General features: G+C 47.6%; 1 protein-coding gene across 5 annotated transcripts in view; it reads left to right on the plus strand.

The window, feature by feature from the left end:
• B4GALNT3 (beta-1,4-N-acetyl-galactosaminyltransferase 3) overlaps positions 1-20,442 on the plus strand; it is a 202,140-nt gene that overhangs the window by 147,526 nt on the left and 34,172 nt on the right. For 4 of the 5 annotated variants that reach the window (XM_073789256.1, XM_033867222.2, XM_033867228.2 and 1 more), the window contains exon 23: positions 127-263. The gene's annotated coding sequence lies outside the window, so the exon portion shown is untranslated. Of the gene's footprint in view, positions 1-126; positions 264-4,803; positions 5,732-20,442 lie in introns of those variants that run through there. The other variant, XM_073789257.1, reaches the window with a different exon arrangement.

A 20,442-nucleotide genomic window follows, 5' to 3' on the forward strand; every position in this document is an offset into this window, starting at 1 on the left:
TAAATAGCACTTTCCTTGACCCAGCAAGCCGGGGTCAGCTGCCTCTGAAGCACCTCTGCATCCTTTTCTTGGTAGCCGGTGTCACACCACCTACTGCAATTACCTCTTTCCTTCTGTCTCCTGCAGATGGAGGGAGGCTGCCTGAGTGCAGGAAACGAACACGTCTTGACTAACCTCAGCATTTAGCTGGGATGCGCCCAGGATGCCAGTGTTCCCCAGGAGCTCCGTGTGAAAACCACTGAACTAGAGTTTGGAAGTTAAAAGTAAGTCAAGAGGGGAAACTGCAGACAGCTATGAAAGCTTGACCTTTAATAGTCATGACAATAGTAATCAACGCGGCTGTCATTTATTGAGTGTTTATTAAGTAACAGGTATTTTCATAAGTGCTTTAGGGCAGTGCTTCTCACACTTAAACGTGCCTTTGAATCACAGGGGGATCTTGTTCCGATTCCATCCATCTGGGGGGCGGGGCTGAGATTCTGCAGTTCTAACAAGCTTCCAGGTGATGGTTCATGAATCATACTTCATGTATTAACTTATCCTCTGAAAACGTATCCCATGACGTAGGTATCGCTATTATTCCTGTTTTATTAAAACGTATTTTACACACAAGGAAACTGAGAGGTTAAGTATCTATGACCTTAGGTCAAAATAAATAAACTGCAGGGCAATGAGGGAGGGGAGAATGGTGTGAGTACTTATAGCTGTAGAAGGAGAAACAAAATTCTAGGCAGAGTAAACACTATTCACAGAAGGGATGCAGGGGAGGTGGCCCCGGGCTACCCAGAGGGCTGTTTCACCCATTAGGGCACCATGTGCATAGTGCTTATAAGCTTTCCAAAGGCCCCAAATATTTGAGGCCTAAAAAAAAAATGCATTGGCACCTACATATGAAAACTGAATATTTAAATTAATCATTTCAACGTTCAAATTATTAAAAGTCCTTTCAAATTTTTATACATGAAAAAATTCACGTTTAGTGAATGATATGGGTGTATTTTAGTATATTTTATAAAAAATGGGGTAGGGCCTGCCTACTAGGCCTAAGGTCTACTAAGGATAGGAGAGGCCCTGGCCACATTGGGTCTGGATGTAATCCTGAGGGCAACTGGGAGCAGGAAAATGTTCTCTGTGGCTACAGTGAGGAGAATGGCTTGGAGGGGGGCCAGGCTGGAGGCCCAGCAGCTCGAGACCAGATAGCCGTTTACAGCCTCCAGACTGCAGGACAGCTTCTGCTGAGTGCCAAGAGGACAAACGATAGCATTATACAGCCCAGTTATTTTTTGATTCCTCCAGCCCCAATCTGACTCAGCATTCTAAATTTACTTAAGATTTGGGGACACAGGTTTTGCCAAATCCTTTCTCATTAAGGCCAGTGATGCTACAGTCCAGGGGAGGTGTTTAAGAGCACAGGCCTTGAGTGGACATCCATGAATGTGAAGCTCAGTTCTGTTCCTAGCTGCGTGACTTTGCATAAATGATTTAACTCCTCTGAGCCTCGGATTCCTTTTCGGGCATATTACATTCCTCGCAGAATTAAGTGAGATAAACTACGTTTACAGCGTCTCCTGCAGAGTAGGTAGTGCTTAGAAGTAGTGGCTTTTATCCTACGGGTGCCATTGTTCTGAGACCTAGTCGAGTTTTCTTTAGGAGGGAACAGAGGGTGTGGTAAATAATCTTTTCATCAGTCTCCTGAGGTAGAAATTCTTATCCCCGTTTTGCAGATGAGGAAACTGGAGCTCAGAGATGAGGTACCTCAGCTCAGTGGACTAGGGGCAGACAGTGGGGAAGCTGGCATCTTGTTTGGTTTTCCCTGTGTTTGTGCGCTCTCTCCAGCAGTTGGTATCTGCTGCTCCGCCACTCCTGCGCCCCATACCTCTTCCCCTTAGTCATGGCATGACTCGGGCCTGACGGCCAGCGGCCGCCGCTGAGCACTCTCCTCCAGTGGCACCCACCTCTATCCCCCTTCTTCCCAGCCTTGCCTGACCTCCCTACCACCTTGCCCCCCGATTTTACAGCTTCTGGATTTCCCTTATTAAAGAGCTCGTCTCTGAAACTCAGAACTGCCCTGGCCCGGGATGCCTTCCAGGGTCCCTCCCTTTAAAGGGTGTAGATAAGTAGGTCACATCAGGGTGGTGGGGGAGGACGCTGACTTCTTATGGGAGGAGGAAAAAATACTGCAGGTCCCATGGAGAATGGAAAACAAAATAACAGCGCTCCCTTCTGTCCCTGTCTCTCTGTCCCTCAGCCTCTCTGCGCCGCCCCCCCCCCCCCCCGTCTTTTTTTAACATCTTTATTGGAGTATAATTGCTTTACAATGGTGTGTTCGTTTCTGCTGTATAACAAAGTGAATCAGTTATACATATACATATGTTCCCATATCTCTTCCCTCTTGCGTCTCCCTCCTTCCCACCCTCCCTATCCCACCCCTCTAGGTGGTCACAAAGCACCCAGCTGATCTCCCTGTGCTACGCGGCTGCTTCCCACTAGCTATCTACCTTACGTTTGGTAGTGTATATATGTCCACGCCACTCTCTCACTTTGTTACAGCTTACGCTTCCCCCTCCCCATATCCTCAAGATCATTCTCTAGTAGGTCTGTGTCTTTACACCCCACCCCCACCCACCCCGTCTTGCACAGTGACAGTCCCCTGCGGGCTGCTGTTACTGGGAAATGCATGTTGGGACAGTACAGGCGATCCTGAACTCTCGGGGTCTGGGGACACCAGTGGACGCTGCACTGAACAGAAGCTTGTCTAGCCCTTGCTCTCCTCCTTCCCCCCGCCTCCTCTTCCACCCGCTAGGCTGCTGAAGACAAGAGATCTCAGCTTTCACCCAGAGCCTGCAGCTTCTGCTCCTTGAGCGCGGCAGCCTGGAAGCCGCCTGGGGCCGGGAAGGCCCTGGCTGTCTGTCCGGCTCACAGAGGCTGCTATGGCAACCAGAGCAATGACGGGTTTGGCAAGATCTCCTGTTTCCCCACCCCACCCCTCCCCCTCCCGAAGGCCGCTCACAGCGGGGGGTGTGGATGAGCATTAAATCACGTAGGTTGCTGGGAAAACCAGGAAGGCAGAGGCAGAGACAGGGCGTGGCACTAAAGGTCCAGCACTGCCAGCCCCGCCCTGCCCTGCGATCCACAGGGACTGAGCGCTGTTTGAATCATAACACTGGGCGGCCACATTTCTAGGAAACTGCAGCTGAAGGGGAAAGGTCCCGGCTGCGTGAAGGAGAGCAGCCTGGCTGCGTACAGATTAGGACTGAAAACGTGTTCCCCTGGCACGAGGCAAGCACACAAAACAAAGAGCGAAGCCTGAGCCTCGCACCCGGGGGTGAACTGCCCCGGTTCCTGGATGGGGGCGGTGGAAGCAGGGAGGTCACCTCGGAGAGGCCCAGGGGTTTCCCATTTTCCTGGCTGGGGCCTGGCGAGCTCCCAGCTCCGAGGCTGGCCGTCCAGGACACGGCAGCCCTTTTGTAGTGACGCGCCGGATTGCATGACCCCACCTGGCTGGTGTTTGAGAACTGCCCCCGCCCTCCCTCCTCCTGTCCCCAAGGCCCTGTGCCTTTTTTTCTCCACCCCAAGAGAAAGTGAGCACCCCCGACCCGGCGGCCGTGCGGGGTGCCCTGTGGGAAAGTCCCACTCTTGCCCGGAGTTGCCCTCCTCGCGTAGATGCAGGGCTGGGTGACGGGAGAGAGACATCCATCTTCACCGGTGCCCTTCATCATGCTTAATCTCCCTAGTGGGGTGGGCCTGTCTAAAACACCTGTTTCCCAGGCTGCAGTAACCCCAAACCATCTCTCATCAGAGTGGGTGTAAATCCCCACAGGTGTGCGGCAGGCAGGTAGCAGCAGTGACAGTGTGGGGTGCCTGCACGAAAACGAGGAGTCTGGACTTAGGAGGCGCAGAGCCTTTGTGCTCTCAGAACGTGACTGGCAGCCCCGCCTCCCTGGCATCTGCTCCAGCCCGGGCCCTTGCTTTGCCAGCCTCCCTGCCTGACCCTGGGTGGGCTGCCTTCCTCTAGGTCTGGTGCCAGTGCTATGCCTTGGCTTATCGATCTAGCATTACCTGGGAGAGACGGGGCCAGTCTTGGAGCCTCCATACTGCCCACTGTCCCAGCATCAATCAGCCGTGTCTCAGCAGTGGTTCTGAAACTTCATGTGCATCAGAATCACCAAGGGACATGTTAAGATACAGACTGCTGGGCCCGGTGCCCAGGGTTTCTGATCCTGCAGATCTGGAGTGGGGAGTGAGAATTTGCATTTCTAACAAGCTCCCAAGGGACGGGAAGCAGCTGCACCAGGACCACATCTGAAAACCACTGAGCCAGAGCAGAGCAAAAAGAAAACCTAGATTTGAGTCCTGCCCTGTCACTCACTGCCCTGATGCGGCGCGTGGCTTCCCTGAGTTTCAGTTTCTCCTCCATTAAAGGCAGAGTCGTGGCCACGGGGTGGGTGGGAGGATTATTTGCTTCTAGTATTCGAAAGACCCTTTCACTGTGCCTGGCAAATTGCCTGGCAAACTCCTCAGTAAATACCCACATACGTGGGTGAGTCAACAGATACAGTATTTACTGAGGAGTTTGCTGTCTAGATACGCGGCCCAGTGTGGTGGCTGATTTGGACAGGTCACTTGTGAGGATTCTGAAGGCCCAATTAAACATCACACATCTCTGGACCTCAGTTTTCTTCTGAAGGCCTTAGGTCTGCTAGGTCTGCCCCTCCAGGTCCCATTTCTAAGCCCAGCTCTGGGAGGGGGTTAGGTGTTAGGAGACACAGCCACTGTTTTCATTCCTTTCCCACCTCTTTCCAGGACCTCCATCTGAGAGCCCAGGTGATTCTGCAAAGCACAGAACATCCATCACCAGAGTCATTGGTCACTTCATCCCAGAGGAGAGTGACACGGCCTTCAGGGTCCATCATGATCTGGTTCCAACCTGCCTTTATAATCACATTTCTCGCTGTCTCTCCTCCATTTACCATGTAGTCTAGACGAACTGGGTTACTCATCCTTCCCCAAATACGCCCCATGATTTTCTGCCTTTGTTCACACTGCCCTCACGACTAGAATGTCCTCTGCTGCTCAGGGTCCTGTTCGTGCTTCCGAGGTCACCCAGTGACCACCTCCTCCAAGGAGGCACCCCAGATCTTTCTGTCATCAGTCTCTCTGTCTAGCTATCACCTCTGTATCTCTCTATTTAATACAAGTGATTTTTACATTTTTCTGTGGGTGGTAGCTGGACATGTTATTAGAATCGTCAGGTATAGAATGTAACTCAGGGATGCAGCCCGCCACTCTCCAACTCGTGTCTGATAGTGTCCCTCTGAAGGGGCTCAGTGGTCTGCAGGCTGTCCCTGGATTTCACATTTCTGAAGTCTATTTTTGGAGCACTCTCAGATGTGAAAAACAAGAGTTGCGATACTACGTAAAACTTTTAAAAAGTGGGACAACCGCTTAAAAGGAGAAGCCTACTTACATAAAAGATTAGTCAGCTGTTTATTTCTGTGGTAATCAGAGATGGGGAATTAATAGGTATGTGTATATACATCCGCTGTGGCGCCTGGTCACAAATCTTCTCATTTGCCTATAGGCACATCTGCTTCTTTGATTTTCTTTTTTAAACTGCAGGTTTTTTTCTCTTCTAAATATAATATACGGGTTGGTAGAAAACATGTAGAGGAAATAAAAAGTAAAAATATAATAAAAGTAAGAGAAGAAAATAAGTATAATCCAGAAATAACCAGTATTAACATTTTGGCGTGTTTCTTGTGAATAGTTTTCCTGCACGTATTTACTCTATATGATTTTTAAAGGAAATTGGGCTAAATGTTTATATACTTCAGTATAAACATTCTGTATATATTATTACTTTTTTGAATTAAGATATAATTAGAATTTTGGTATTACTTTAAATAGTCTTCCCAAACATTGAAAAAAAATATTCCACGATATCATTCACAGATGTACCAAAATTTACTTAACCATTCCTTCAATGTTGGACACTCCATTTTTGTTATGAATAATATTTCAGTGAACATCCTCACACCTCTGAACGTGTGTCTGATTATTAGGCTGATTCTAGAAGTGGGGTTACTGGGTCATTTTTAAGTCTCTTGGTACGTACTAACAAGTTGTTTTCTGGACTTCCATCTGAAAATATTTCCCGAGCACTTTGTCTACAGCCTCCTATTCATGAGTAGTTTTTCCTCCACTCCCATTGCATTCTATCCGTCTCTCTCGTGCTGTACTTCACCCCTTCCACACTGCATTTGCATTTGGTATGTAGGAGTCTTAGTTATTCTAGTAGGAGACCATCTCCGACCATCTTCCTGTCTGCTTCCACATCCAGCACAGGTGGGAAAAAGGGGGCGGAGGACTGAATCTATTTAGGGGAGTCTGCAAACAGGAGACGAGCTCAGTTTGGGAAGGCGCAGGGAGGGCAGCTTGGACTCCATGCTCTGGGTCGGGGTGCAACTCTGGCTGAAGGGGAAGAAAGGGATTGTCCTCACCCCTTCATACATCCAGACTCTGGGAGCTGGGGAAGGATGGAAAACGAGTCAAGTCCAGAGCCTGGGAGAGGGGCGGGTCCCGTCGTCCCCCGGGTAGAGGCAACCTGCTTTGAGGACTGTGTCACTCTTTCTCACTCGGAGCTGTCCCACTACAGCCATACCAGGCTCACAGGTCCTGACCTGGGAAAGCACCTGCAGTGTTGATTGCAGAAACTTAAATTAATGCTTTTTAGATTGGAGTTTCCCAAACTTCAGCTGTACCTTGTTCGAGATTTCAGTGTTTTATTGAAAAGAAACCAGCAGTACGCACAGACACTCACACACCCGTGATTCATATCATCTGAACCATCACACTTCTGAACAGATAGGACATAAAATTGTCCAAACATTCAGGGTGTGACCACGTGAGTCGCAAGGGCTGCCTAAGGTGTTAAAGTGTATCGTGCCACTTACTTTAGTGTCATCCTAAGCAGTAAAAATTTTGAAATCACAGGTTTAATGGATTAGTTACACTTTTTGTAATATACACTAAAACTATAACGGTAATCATGACAATAAAAGATTGTCAGGGACTTCCCTGGTGGCACAGTGGATAAGAATCCGCCTGCCAATGCAGGGGACATGGGTTCGATCCCTCGTCCGGGAAGATCCCACATGCCGCGGAACAACTAAGCCAGCGTGCTACAACTACTGACCCTGCGTGCCACAACTACTGAAGCCCACACGCCTAAAGCCCGTGCTCCGCAACAAGAGAAGCCACTACAAGGAGAAGCCCGCGCACCATAACAAAGAGTAGCCCCCGCTCGCCGCAACTAGAGAAGGCCCACCTGCAGCAACGAAGACCCAATGCAGCCAAAAATAAATTAAAAAATTAAAATCTTAAAAAAAAATCTTTCCAAAGAAGTTGTCAGCCATTGGTAGTACCTTTTCTACCCATCGGTGGTAATTATAGTACATCTTTGGGAAACACTGTTTTAACTAAACAGTTTATATTATAGTTAATTGTGTATATTTCCTTCACTTAATTATAATTTAATTTCTAAGGTCAGGTATCATGGTTTCTTTGGTGCTTGGAGTGCTGAAGCTCAATGAATATTTTTCTTCCTTTGGTTTGGTTTGTCTTGGTGATGGGGTACTAAGCAATAAGACTTAACCTATGTACTTAACATAAGTGAAGTCTCTAAGGTCAGGATTATAAAGGGGAGAACAATATTTATATGCTAAAGAAAGTTGCCTGGTTTAAAGACTGTGCTATCATTATTTGGACTGGGGTGATCAGGATGGAAAACAGTAAATCGTTCACATTCTAGCTGTCATTCTTGGAATAAATAACACATTTACAAGTTTAAGAATTGGTCTTGGGGTTATAGAACAGAGCAACATTATTTAGCTCATATAGAAATTCAACCCACTATATTGACCTCATGAAATAAGATAACTTTTCCATACCTAGCAAGCATAGAGTGAAGTATATTGTCATTGATCAGAGGACACGAGTTGAATGAATGGATAAAATGCTGAGTTACAGTAACAGAGCTTTACCACCCGTGGGAAACCATCCCCCAAACAGAGCAGGAACTATTTATTCGGTCAGTAATATCCCAGGGTCTTTATACATGTCTCTCCTCTGGATTTCACGTGGCAGCTGCCATGTGAGGAGAGGGTGAAATCGTGCCACGAGGTGACAGACACCTCCGCCTGTCCTTAACCGAAGCTCACCTTCTCAGATGACTGCAGTTTCCCCAAAAGGATCCAAGACTTAATGTGATCCAGAGGGCTGGTCGGGAAGTTGTGGAAACAATGGATAACCTTCTGACCAAGTAAACAAATGACCTAAGGGAGGTGTGAGTAAGATTCCAGAATAAAAGAGTATATTAGGGACTTCCCTGGTGGCGCAGTGGTTAAGAATCCGCCTGCCAATGCAGGGGACATGGGTTCGATCCCTGGTCCGGGAAGATCCCAAATGCCGCGGAGCAACCAAGCCCACGTGCCACAACTACTGAGCCTGTGCTCTAGAGCCCACGAACCACAACTGCTGAGCCTGCGTGCCACAACTACTGAAGTCCACGCACCTAGAGCCCGTGCTCCACAACAAGAGAAGCCACCGCAATGAGAAGCCCACGCACCGCAACAAGGAGTAGCCCCTGCTTGCCGCAACTAGAGAAGAAGCCCACGTGCAGTAACGAAGACCCAAAGCAGCCAAAAATAAATAAATAAATTAAAAAAAAAAGTATATTAAGAGAGAGAGAATAACTCTCCTTCTAGTGAAGAAGAAAAGGGCACCCTCACGGCAGCTACCTGCCAGAGGTAGAGATGTTTTTCAAGGTCTGGCTGGTCTTCCTCCGCAGTCCTACCGACCTCTTTCTTTCTGAACCTTTCTTCCAAGTGCAGAGTCCTTAGCCTGTAACTTAGGATTGTTTAACCCATCCGCACGTAAGAAACTTGTTCTTCAGAGACTGAAAATGAACACTACTGTTTCCTTAGCTACTCAGGATCCAGTGGAAGCAAGAACCAGACGAAGTAAAAAGAGAAAACACCCCTGGTCAGAAACTTGGGTTGGAGTCCTGACTGACGACCTTATAGTTGACCCCCTCATGGTTTCCTTAACTCCTTCATTGAACAAATATTTTCTGAGCAACTGCTGTGTACCAAGTGCAGCCCTGGACACTAGGGATCCAGCAGTAAATAAACAGAGGAGGCCCTGCTCTCCTGGAGTTTATGTCCTAATGAGAGTGATTAGGTTGAATAAGTAAGCAATAAACAAATAGCATAACTGCACCTAGTGATGGATAAGGACAAACTGGGAGGAGGTTTCCTCTGAGGGGGGGAGGGAAGGTCTCCCCGAGGCAGTGGCATTCCAGCCAAGACCTGAAAGTGTTAGAGGAGACCAGGCAAGCAAAAAAGCATTCCAGGTGGAGGAACCAGCAAATGAGATGAGACCACGTTTGAGGCTGGTTGGCAAGGAAAGCCACACTGAGATGTGGTCATACTGCATCAATGGTTTGGACACAGGTCTCCAAGCAATCCTAGAACCTCCCTGGTTTTGTCCCAGGGGTGGAGGGGCTGAGGCGGAGGCTCCCACCACCCTGCCCCACATACCCAGCAGCTCCCCTTCGATCTGAAGCATGTATGGGGTGCTGCTTAAGATTGTGCTTGAAGAACAGATTCTGTGATCAAAAATGCTTGATCTCCAGAGTCCTTCTCCATCCTTCAACTGTTCGACTCTGAAAGTTTCTCATCAACCTCTGTGATCTCTAAATTAGGAGGGTCGACCCTGTTCAGTAGACAGAGTCAGAAAGTACTGATCCCAGCGACTTGACCCTCTCCCACCAGAACCCTCCTCTGCCTCCTGCGATGCTGGACTGGACCTTCGGGTGCCGCCACACCTGTCCCAGGGAGGGGAGCACAGGTCTCTGCTTCCTCCTGGTCAATTACCCTGACGTCCTTCCCTTGCCCTGTTCAAATGAGACGCTCTGTCCTGTGGGGAGATTTGGGGAATGGCTCCAGTTTTTTCCAACCTGTGAAATGCAGAGCTGGCCAGCTGCCCCCTCCCTAACCCCAAACTCCTATCTTTCCCCCTCTCTGCAGAACTGCCTGGCAGCCCTCAAATAAGTCCTGGGGTTTGGGGAAAAGCACCCTTTGGACTGTGAAATGGTTTTCTGGTAATACCAGCGTAATTAACTCTTTGACAGGAGGAAGCAGAGGCCAAGAGGGATTTAAACAGTACATTTCTCACATATTTCAGAACAAGCAGAGAACCAGGCAGGGAAGCAGAGACAAAGGGAATGGGCGCAAGGGGAGAATATCGAGTGACCAAAACATTCATCCTTCCTCCCCAACTTCACCTCTGCTCCCCGTCTCCACTCCCCTTTCTCCCACAGAGAACTTACTTGAAGGTCGATGATTCCGCTTTCTGGTTCCATCCTGCTGCCTTCACAGGCCAGCGTTGGTCAGACTGCATGGGCTGCCCAGGCTCTGCCGTCTGGTCTCTGCTGTTTTCTCTGGGTGGGAGAGAGCTCCCGGCTGGCGAGACAGACCTGCTATCCACCCATCTGATGTGGGATGCCGTCCTGGTCTCGGCCCCTGGGGAGTGTACACGTGCATACACGTGTGTGTATGTGTGTGTGTGCCCACGTGTGCACGCTCCAGGCAGTGGCATGTGGCACATTGACAGGTGGCCTTTTGAGTTGGTGGTGACAGCATTGTTTTTACCCCAGTGGCCCCAACGCCCCTCCTGCCCCAGAGGAGCCGTCTGAGGCCACCCAGTCTGCTTTGAGCTAGAGCTTTACTAAACCCTGTGGATTTATCCTGGAAATTGAGGAACAGCCTGAGGACACCGTCTGACTTCACGCTGGTGGAACTGAGTGGGGTCTCCAGTCACCAAGGGTGGGTGGCCTCCAGCGTATTCCCAAGACTGAAGCTTAGGGATTTCTGCTCTTTCCTTTGTTCCCTCTGTCCCTAAAAGTTAAAAAAAAAAAAAATTGTAGTTTACCTAATAGACCCAAAGCATAAGCCTTATTCTACGAAGTGAGTGAACAATACATTTTTATTGACAGGTTGGTTGTCATTTTCTCCCTTGATTAGCTAGAAAGAGAGCAGAAAAAAGTTGTGCTTTCAAATTCTGTTTATGCAAGGAGTTGCATTTTCCCTGCTTTTAAAATAAAGCTACCAGGAATGAGTCGTTTTTTTGGAAAGGTTTTCTTTCTCTTGTTTACCTTAGAGCCGAAAACTCCTCGGGCTTGTTCCTGAAGCTGGTTTTAGACACCAGCTTGTGCATGTGTGGGCGTGAGAGGAGACATTAAGCATGTAATCCAGTTTGAAGGTGGGGGGAGAGTGGCAGAGTCACAAATGTATTCCCGCCACCCTCAAATGTGCAACAATAAAAAGGGCAATTTCTTTACTTCTACTGAATGATCTAATATGTTTATAAAAGTCCCCATCCTGCTGGACAAGTGGTGAGAGGGAGGGCTGAACTGTGATATGAGGACTATATTTCAACTTAATGTAATAAACATACTTGGAATTTTTTTTAAAGAATTATATATTTATTTAATTTTTGGCTGCGTTGGGTCTTCGTAGCTGCGCGCGGGCTTTCTCTAGTTGCGGTGAGCGGGGGCTACTCTTGGTTGCTGTGCACGGGCTTCTCATTGCGGTGGCTTCTCTTGTTGCGGAGCACGGGCTTCAGTAGTTGCAGCACATGGGCTCAGTAGTTGTGGTTCGTGGGCTCTAGAGCACAGGCTCAGCAGTTGTGGTGCACGGGCTTAGCTGCTCTGTGGCATGTGGGATCTTCCCAGACCGGGGATCGAACCCGTGTCCCCTGCATTGGCAGGCGGATTCTTAACCACCGCGCCAGCAGGGAAGTCTGAACATACTTGGATTTAATTTAAATAGTAAACAGTTTAGATAGAATACACAGTCTTTCCAGTTTCCACCCCTCTTCCCCACAGGAGAGGGGTGTGGTTTCCAAATGCTTGGTGGTGGAGGGGTGGTGGCCTGTCCATCTTTGCTGGTTTCTACTCTGGAGTTGTTGGCAGGGGCCAGGCGCCCCCTGGCTTGGTGACTGCTGGGGTGAGGCTGGGCCTGCTCCTGGGCCTCCTGCTGGCGTCAGTGGCTGATGGCTGTGGCCAGGATAACCCATGGTCCTTCTCTCTTTGCTCTTAGGGACATGGTGGGCTCCCTTGCTGACTCTGCCCCATCTGGGCTCTGATGGTGACTGGACCATCTGAGACCTGCTATGACTCAGATGCCCTCCCAGTGGTCCCAGCTCAGTGGTCTCCTTGCCCCCACCCCCGCCCCAAGACGATTCCCTCTGGAAACCTTCCTACCAGGCACTCAGCTCTTGGTCCTGAGTCGCTGGAGAAGGACAAGCTCAGCCCCACTTCTGGTGAAGAATTTGCTTTGATGGGGCTGCTCCTGGTTGGTGCAGGGGCAGCCTTTAGGGTGATCTCCTTCCAGACCCCAAAATGGGAGTGAGAGATAGAGCCCACCCTCTTCTCAGTGTTCCTTCTAAGATCTACTGTAACATCCATCCCCTGCATCCTCCACCACAATGCCCCTAAGTAAACAAACACTATTCTAAGCTCTTCAACACTCACTCACTCTGTTCTCAGAACAATTCTGCAAGGAAGGTAATACCATTACCCCTGTTTTACAGATGAGGAAACAGAAACACAAAGAGGTTAAATTGCCCGGGGTTGAGCCAAGATTTTAACACAGGCAATCTGGATTCAGAGTCACGCTCTTACCCATGATTTTGGCTCAGAGAGGGGAGATTGACACCCGTGTCGGAACACCTGCTTCCTCTTCCTCTGCTTTCCTTCTTCCCACAATCCTCGTAACCTAGGATCAGAAAAGGTGGGCTTTGTCTTCTCTTTCTGTTTGGTTGGGACTTGCCTTATGTGGGACTCTTTGATAATAATTCAAAAAGGAAATAAAGAAATTGAGAAAATCCTCCTCAACAAAACCGGGCTATCAAAAATATCGTCTTGCTGGAAAACCGTATTTGGGATGTCAGAAGCAAAATGTCAACTATTAATTTCTCCTTGCAGTTCTATCTGTAACAATCCCAATCATCCTGTAGACAGTATGGATGCATGTGGCTAAGTGGAGGGGAAACCAGAACGTGAAAATTCAAAAGAGAAAATCACCTGAATATGTCCCCTCCCCCGCCCCGAAAACCTTATTAATAAGCACATTGGTTTTAAAAGGAAACAGCTGTAATTGGCTGTAATAATGGTTTTAGTTTGGAAGATTTTTCCTGGATTTGGACCTTTCCCCACCTCATAAGCATCATTTGGAAGTAAATAGCAAACAGGATTTAGAAAGTGGTTTATCTTCTGTGACTCTGGACCAGGGCTCGGCAAACTTTTTCTGTAAAGGGACAGAGAGCAGACATTTTTTAGCCTTTTAGGCCATCTGGTTTCTGTTGCAACTACTCAACTCTGCTATTGCAGCCTGAAAGCAGCCATAGACAATATGTAAATAAGGGACTACTGCCATGTTTCAATAAAACTTTATTTACAAAAACAGATAGGGGGGGCTTCCCTGGTGGCACAGTGGTTGAGAATCTGCCTGCTAATGCAGGGGACACGGGTTCGAGCCCTGGTCTGAGAAGATCCCACATGCCGCAGAGCAACTGGGCCCGTGAGCCACAACTGCTGAGCCTGCGCATCTGGAGCCTGTGCTCCACAACAAGAGAGGCTGCGATAGTGGGAGGCCCGCGCACCCGATGAAGAGTGGCCCCCGCTTGCCACAACTAGAGAAAGCCCTCACACAGAAACGAAGACCCAACACAGCAAAAATAAATAATAAATAAATTAATAAACTCCTACCCCCCCCAAAAAAAAAAACCAAACAGATAGTGGGCCCAGTTTGGCCCTACAGGTCATAGTCTGCTGACTTCTGTTTCTAAACAGAAAGAGGATCCAGAGTCTTCATTATCACAGCCATGTCCAAGCTCCCAGACCAGGTCCTTTTTTTTAAAATTTATCTTATTTTTTATAACCTTTTTTTTTTAAATTGAAGGATAGTTAATTTATAATGTGTGTTAGTTTCAGGTGTACAGCAAAGTGATTTAGTTATATGTGTGTGCATGTGTGTGTGCATATATTTACATATATGTGTGTGTGTGTGTGTGTATATATATATATATATATATATGTTCTTTTTCAGATTCTTTTCCATTATAGGTTATTACAAAATATTGAATATGGTTCCCTGTGCTATACAGCAGGTGCTTGTTTATCTATTTTATATATAGTAGTGTGTATATGTCAATCCCAAACTCCTAATTTATCCCCCCTGCTCCCCCCACCCCACTATCCCCATTGGTAATCGTAAGTTTGTTTTCTATGCCAGACCACGTCTTTCAAGTCTTATTCCCACTTGAGAGGTGACAGCTGAGCTCCCACTGCAGGGTCAATATGATATAAAATAAAAAATACATGCCCTTGTGAGACACATGCATGGAAAGTTAAGCTCTAGTGGAGAGTGCTTCTGACCTTTGGCTGTAATACTGAAACTATACCTACAAGGAGGCTCTTCAGTCTGTTTCTCTTTACTGCTAGGGTGACTTCTGCAGTGGGAAGCCCAAGGGACATTTTTAGGGAAACTGCCTCTTGGGAAGTATTTTTTTTTTTTAATATGCTTGAACTTACAGATAAGTAAACACTCAGAGCAACTCAGAAAGTGGTCATGGAATAGGGGGCCTACTGTGAGACCTGAGGGCTGTCTTGCTATGTAGGGGGAGCAAAGAGCTGTCGGGTCCTACAGAAGCCAGCAGTAAGAAGACCCCTTAATGCTGAATTGTGAGAGAAGCCCTGGGGTGAAAACCGGGTGACCTGGGATCCTGTGTGTGCTGAGTCACTGTAGGTTCTCAGGCACATCACTGAACCTCTCTGGGTCTTATATTCTCCTTCGTGAAAAGTGATGCTGTCAAAAAAGATGATTCCTAAATCCCTTCAGCTCTTAAATTCTGTTTCTAATGTGTGTTTATTATTAAACACTTCTTGTGTAACAGTATAAGATCTCAGATCCAGGTCTGAATTTTAGTAAGTAAAAGTTAAGGATTTCTCAAGGAGTCTTTATGTAATTAGACAAATTTTAGGAAAAATTACCCCCATCTGTTACCTCTGCTAGTGGAGACGGGGCAGACATACAACAAACAAGATACAGAAGTGAGAATAAAGGCAAACTTCAGAACATACTTACAAACTCATTTATGCTCACTTACACATTAATTCAGCCACTTCCAAAGTCACTGCTCCAGGAATCCTAGAGCTAGGATGGATGGGAAAGGGAAACTTTTGGGGGGGATCCTTGGAGAGAGCTGCCAGTGCAGGGACTGATACGGGGCCCAGTTGGCCAAAGGGATCATTAAGAATGAGGTTGGGTGACTCTGGCACTTTCCAACAGAACATTTCCATCTTCACTGTTTGGCAAAACAGCCATTAGTCACATGGAGGAACTGAGCACGTGAAATGTGGCTAGTGTGACAGAATCTGGATTTTAAATTTTATTTAATTTCAGTATGTTTACGTTTAAATAGCCAGTAGCTACCATATTGGACAGTGAAGTTCTAACCCAAAATTCGTATATTCAGAGCACTGCTGAGCAGTGACCACCACATATTAACCATTCCCACCATGGATGTGCATTGATGGATGTTCAGTAGGCAAGGCTGATGTGACATAAATAGGAGTTCAGGGCGCACAGCTCTCACGGGAATGCCCCACGGGGCCCAGGATGCTCTTGGTAGTGGTAAGTAAAATTCCCCTGTGTTCTTTTGCATTCAGAGTAGGGGGATTTTAACTGTGACTCACCGTTCACTGAATGATTAATAACAGGGCCTCCTCGTGTTGGTATGAAACACCTCTCACCTCTGATTAAAAGGTGCCTGGCACTCTCTTGGGGGCTTAAGGGAGAGTAATAGCTGACGTCTTCTTAGTAGTAGGAGAGAGAGACTGCAAACTTTTCAAAGCAAGGGAACCTTTCTTACATGAAATCTTGTACAGATATTACTATAAAGCAGGTTAAAGTGAGGCTGCTGGGACCCTGGAGTCACATCACTCCCGTCTCACCTGTCCCACCCTCTATTTCTCAAGTTACCCTTCAGGTACCTCCTGGGAACCCCTCGAATTCTGAGCGGGTAGCGTGGCTCGTAAGCCTCTAAGGGCCTTTGGGTGTGTCGGCGCTGGGTGATCACAAGTCACACAAAATTGTGTGGAGTTTTTCAAGTCTTGAAATGACATATTAGGGGAAAAAGAAGAACAGGAAGAAGAACATTTTAAAAGCACAGTCAAAATTATGGCCGTTTACATGGGTGACTGCTTAACACACACAGAGACACACCACTGTGATCTACAGTAGGATGTCTCACACACACACACACACACACACACACACAAACACACACTCTATCATTGTTGCTACCTGTGCAGTAGAGGTTGGGTTTTTGAAGACAGTATCTCACCCTCACCTAAGGACACAGACCTAGTTTTAACCCCTGGTCCTGCTGTTTACTAGTTGCGTGTGTGTGTGTGTGTGTGTGTGTGTGTGTGTGTGATGGACTTTATTTCATAGAGCAGCTTTAGGCTCACGGCACAGTCGAGCACATAGCGCAGAGGGTCCCTGTAGACACCCCCCCCCCCCGCGTGCACAGTCTCCTCCACTGTCACATCCCCGCCACAGGTGTACCTTTGTTTCAGTCAGGAAACCTACATCACATGTCACGATCACCCAAAGTCCTAGGCGTACGTTAGGGTTCGCTCTTGGTGTCATACGTTCTATGGGTTTTGACTAGCTGTGTTGAGCAAGTGACTTTGCTTCCTTTCCCCTGGTAAAAAAGGGGACCACAGTGCCTGATTTATCAAGATCATTGTGAGGATGAAACTAAATCCGATCATGGACGTAAAGCAAACTACCTGCCTGGCACGGAGTGAGAAGAACTCCATAATGGAGCTAACGATAATTTTCATGTGAGGATCACCGGCGTGAGCCTGGCTGATTAACTCTCCCGAGTGCTTCCCCTGTTTTCATCTCAGCCCAGAGCCTCGAGTCTGAGCCTAGAAAATTCTGCCCAAGATGAGTTCTAAAGGTCCTTAAAGACGCTGGTCTATGAAGGTCTGGTCCTTGGAGGAAGCAGTTTGGGTTAAGCGGGATAAAGCGTGCGGACCTCCATGGGACATCCGTGGTGGCATGGTCGGGGAACAGCGCCAAACGTTCGAATTTGGATGCTCAACCAAGAGAAGCAGGAGCGGAAGAGGAAGCGCAGGAGGGGAAGCCAGAGGGCGGGGCTGGCTGCTGCTCGGGCTCTGAGCGTGAAATAAAGAAACCTCGGTGGGATTTTGTCAGAGACCTTTAATGCCGCGAACTGTGGAAAATACAAACGGGATTATCCTGCGCGTTTATACCCCCCTCCTTCCCTCTGCTCACCTCTGGATACCTTTGCAGGGGGGAGCGGGGTGGGGGGCATTCAGAGGAGCCAACTCCAGCATCCCTCCTGTTTTCCTGGTGAGCAGCCCTACTGAAAAGGCTTTGTGCTAAAGGCTCTCAGATGCTCTTCTGACAGCCAGTTCCTCCCCCGCTGTTCTCGCAGCATCTAGAGTGCGCACGGCAGTATTTACTTCACCATCTTGTGTACAACTAGTCTGGAAACACTTCGAGAACGGGACCGTGGCTTCTGCTTCTGAAGCTCCCAGAGCAGTCAGCCCGAGTGTGTGCACCCAGGGCAGTGATCCCGGGCTTCCGACGGGTCCTTCTAAAGAGGGTGGTGCTGGTGCCCAAACCAAGTCAGAGGCCCAAAGAGACTCTTGTGGAAACACTGGGTAACTCAGACCTGAGAGAGGGGTGCAGAACTAGAACCCCAGTTTCCTACTCACATGTCAGAATGTGGCCTTAGGTGAGTCATTTCCTATCTGTTATCTTGGTTTTACTCATCTGCAAAATGGGGAGAACAATTTTATAAAGGAACATGTATTCATTTTTTTTCTTGATTAAAAAAGTAATATATGTTCATTACAGAAAATGTAGAATACACAGAAGGATAAACAATAAAATAAAAATCACCCAAAGATAAACTGTTAACATTTTGGTTTATTGCTTTTCAGTCTTTTCCGTGTGTGTGTGTGTGTGTGTGTGTGTGTGTGTGTGTGTGTGTGTGTTTTCCCACAACCAGCTCTCTAATTTGCAGGTCCCAGTGCAAAATGAAGATGAGGAGCCCCTTGTTAAAAAATTATTACAAATTTTAAGATGGCAGCAGCACAGCATTAAACCAAGTTCGGAGCCCTTCCAAGTGCCAGGCCCCATGTGGCCACAGTCATATGCCTATGAGGCTGGCTCTTTCTAGTCCCTCCTCAAAATAATGAGATCATTTATTGAGTGCTTTCCATGTGTCAAGTGTTTCACTTAAATTAGTTCTGATTTAATTCAACTTTCCTGAAATAAATGTTCTTCTTTCCCCACCCTCTCCATTTTGCAGATAAGACAACAGGGGAGCAGAGAGTTTATACAGGCAGTAAGCAGCGGAGGCCATATTCACACCTTAGTTTTTCTGACTGCAGGCCCATGCTTTCTCCAACTATGGTACACTGCCTCTCATACTAACTTATAAATCAGTAAAAAAAAATGTTCATAAAATCGAGATTATACTATATGTAAAACCTTGCATTCTTTCCATTTTATACCGTGAGTACTTTTTTCCTAACATGTCTTAGTCAGTTCAGAATGCTGTAAGAAAATACCACAGACTGGGTAGCTTATGAACAACAGAAATTTATGGCTCCCTGTTCTGGAGGCTGGAGGTCCGAGATCAGCTGCCAGTGTGGCTGGGTGAGGGCCGTCTTCCAGGCTACAGACCTCTCTTTGTAACCTCACGTGGTAGAAGGGGCCAGGGGCCTTTGTGCTTTTATAAGAGCACTAATCCCATTCAGAAGGGCTCCATCCTTGTGAACTAATCACATTCCAAGGCCCCGCTTAATAACATTACCTTTGGGGGTTAGGATTTCAGCGTGTGAATTTGGTAGGGGACAAAGACATTCAGACCATACACTATGTCATTAAATACAGGAGAAAATTTGGAGTGGCTGTTTGTGACAAGTAGTGAAGTTCCAGATGCACAACACTGAGAATAATTCCACTGCAAGATGATATTAAATACAAAGCATGACTGATCCAAAGCAGGAATATGTAGCCAGTGGAGACTGAACCTACATCCCGCATCTGATAAGTAGACCATAAACATCTCACTCTCCCTGCTCAGAACGTCCTGCATATTAAGGAAGATATCTTTGCATATACTCAGTAGCCAAGAAGATATTTGTCAAATTTTACTTTCTACAGTTTGCCAAAGGAAATCAATAGGGTTTGTTTTCCAGCCACACATAAAATTATTATATTGAATATAATTTCAGCCTTCCCCTTGGAGACACACCTACACACGCACGCACGCAGGCACACATGCTCAAATATCCCTGTAGGAGGTGTGCACTTACCTTCTCCCCCTTGGCAATCACTGAGCTACATGTAAAAAGAACCAGTTCTGAAACTAATATTAAAAACCTTACCATACACCATTCCAGATTCTGGGAAGCGTAATCTCTCTAAGTCTCAGTAGCCACATCTGTAACATGGAGCCCGTAAGAGCTCCTCCAACAGTGTAATGAGGAAAGGTCCTAATAGGTAGGCCTTTCCCAAAGCTAGGGGTTTCTAAGCCAAGAGCCAAGCTTAAGTCACTGCAAATTAGAATTTCTTTGGAGGCCTTAGTTCCTCAGTGAAAACTGCCACCATATTTGTGGTCCCAGGGATCAGGAACTGGGGGCTGGGGGGCGGGGCGGGCCTGAAGGCCTCCTCCTATAATCACACACGCCACGATTTTTTTTTTTTTTTCTGGTGAACTGTGGTTTAAAGGAAGACAGTGTACAATTAACCTTTTAGGGGAAAGAAAAATTACGAAGTGCAGCCTTAGGGGTGCGTGAGGGAAAAAACACACATGTTGTGGCAGTTGTCACTCCCTGGAATCAACCGAACCTTGGGGAGCTGAGGCAGCTGAGTCAGGGACACCAGCCGGAGGCCAGTTTCTTCGATAACAATATCCGGTGATGTCATCCCCTCCCCCCACCCCGAAGGTGAAGCGCACTGGGGTAGACCTAGATGACGTGGAACCCTTTGCCGGCAAGCACTCATAACCCGATGTTGTACAAGGAGATCTAATGAGGAATAGCATCATTAGACTTTAGATAGACACAATGCACGTACAACGTGTTCTTCCCCCAAATCGCCATGTCCTGAGCGTGCCCCCGGAAGATGGCCCCAGATCAGTCACAGAAGAAGGCGGCGACAGGCATGGATTGGTCCCCGTGTTGTGTGCACCGCTCTCTGTCGTGGGCAACCTTCCCGCCCTGCCCCCGGCTTGGAGCTGTTTTTCTCTCCGCTGTTGCAAAAGCAC

This window comes from Tursiops truncatus, chromosome 11, assembly GCF_011762595.2.
Source record: "Tursiops truncatus isolate mTurTru1 chromosome 11, mTurTru1.mat.Y, whole genome shotgun sequence".
NCBI lineage: Eukaryota > Metazoa > Chordata > Mammalia > Artiodactyla > Delphinidae > Tursiops > Tursiops truncatus.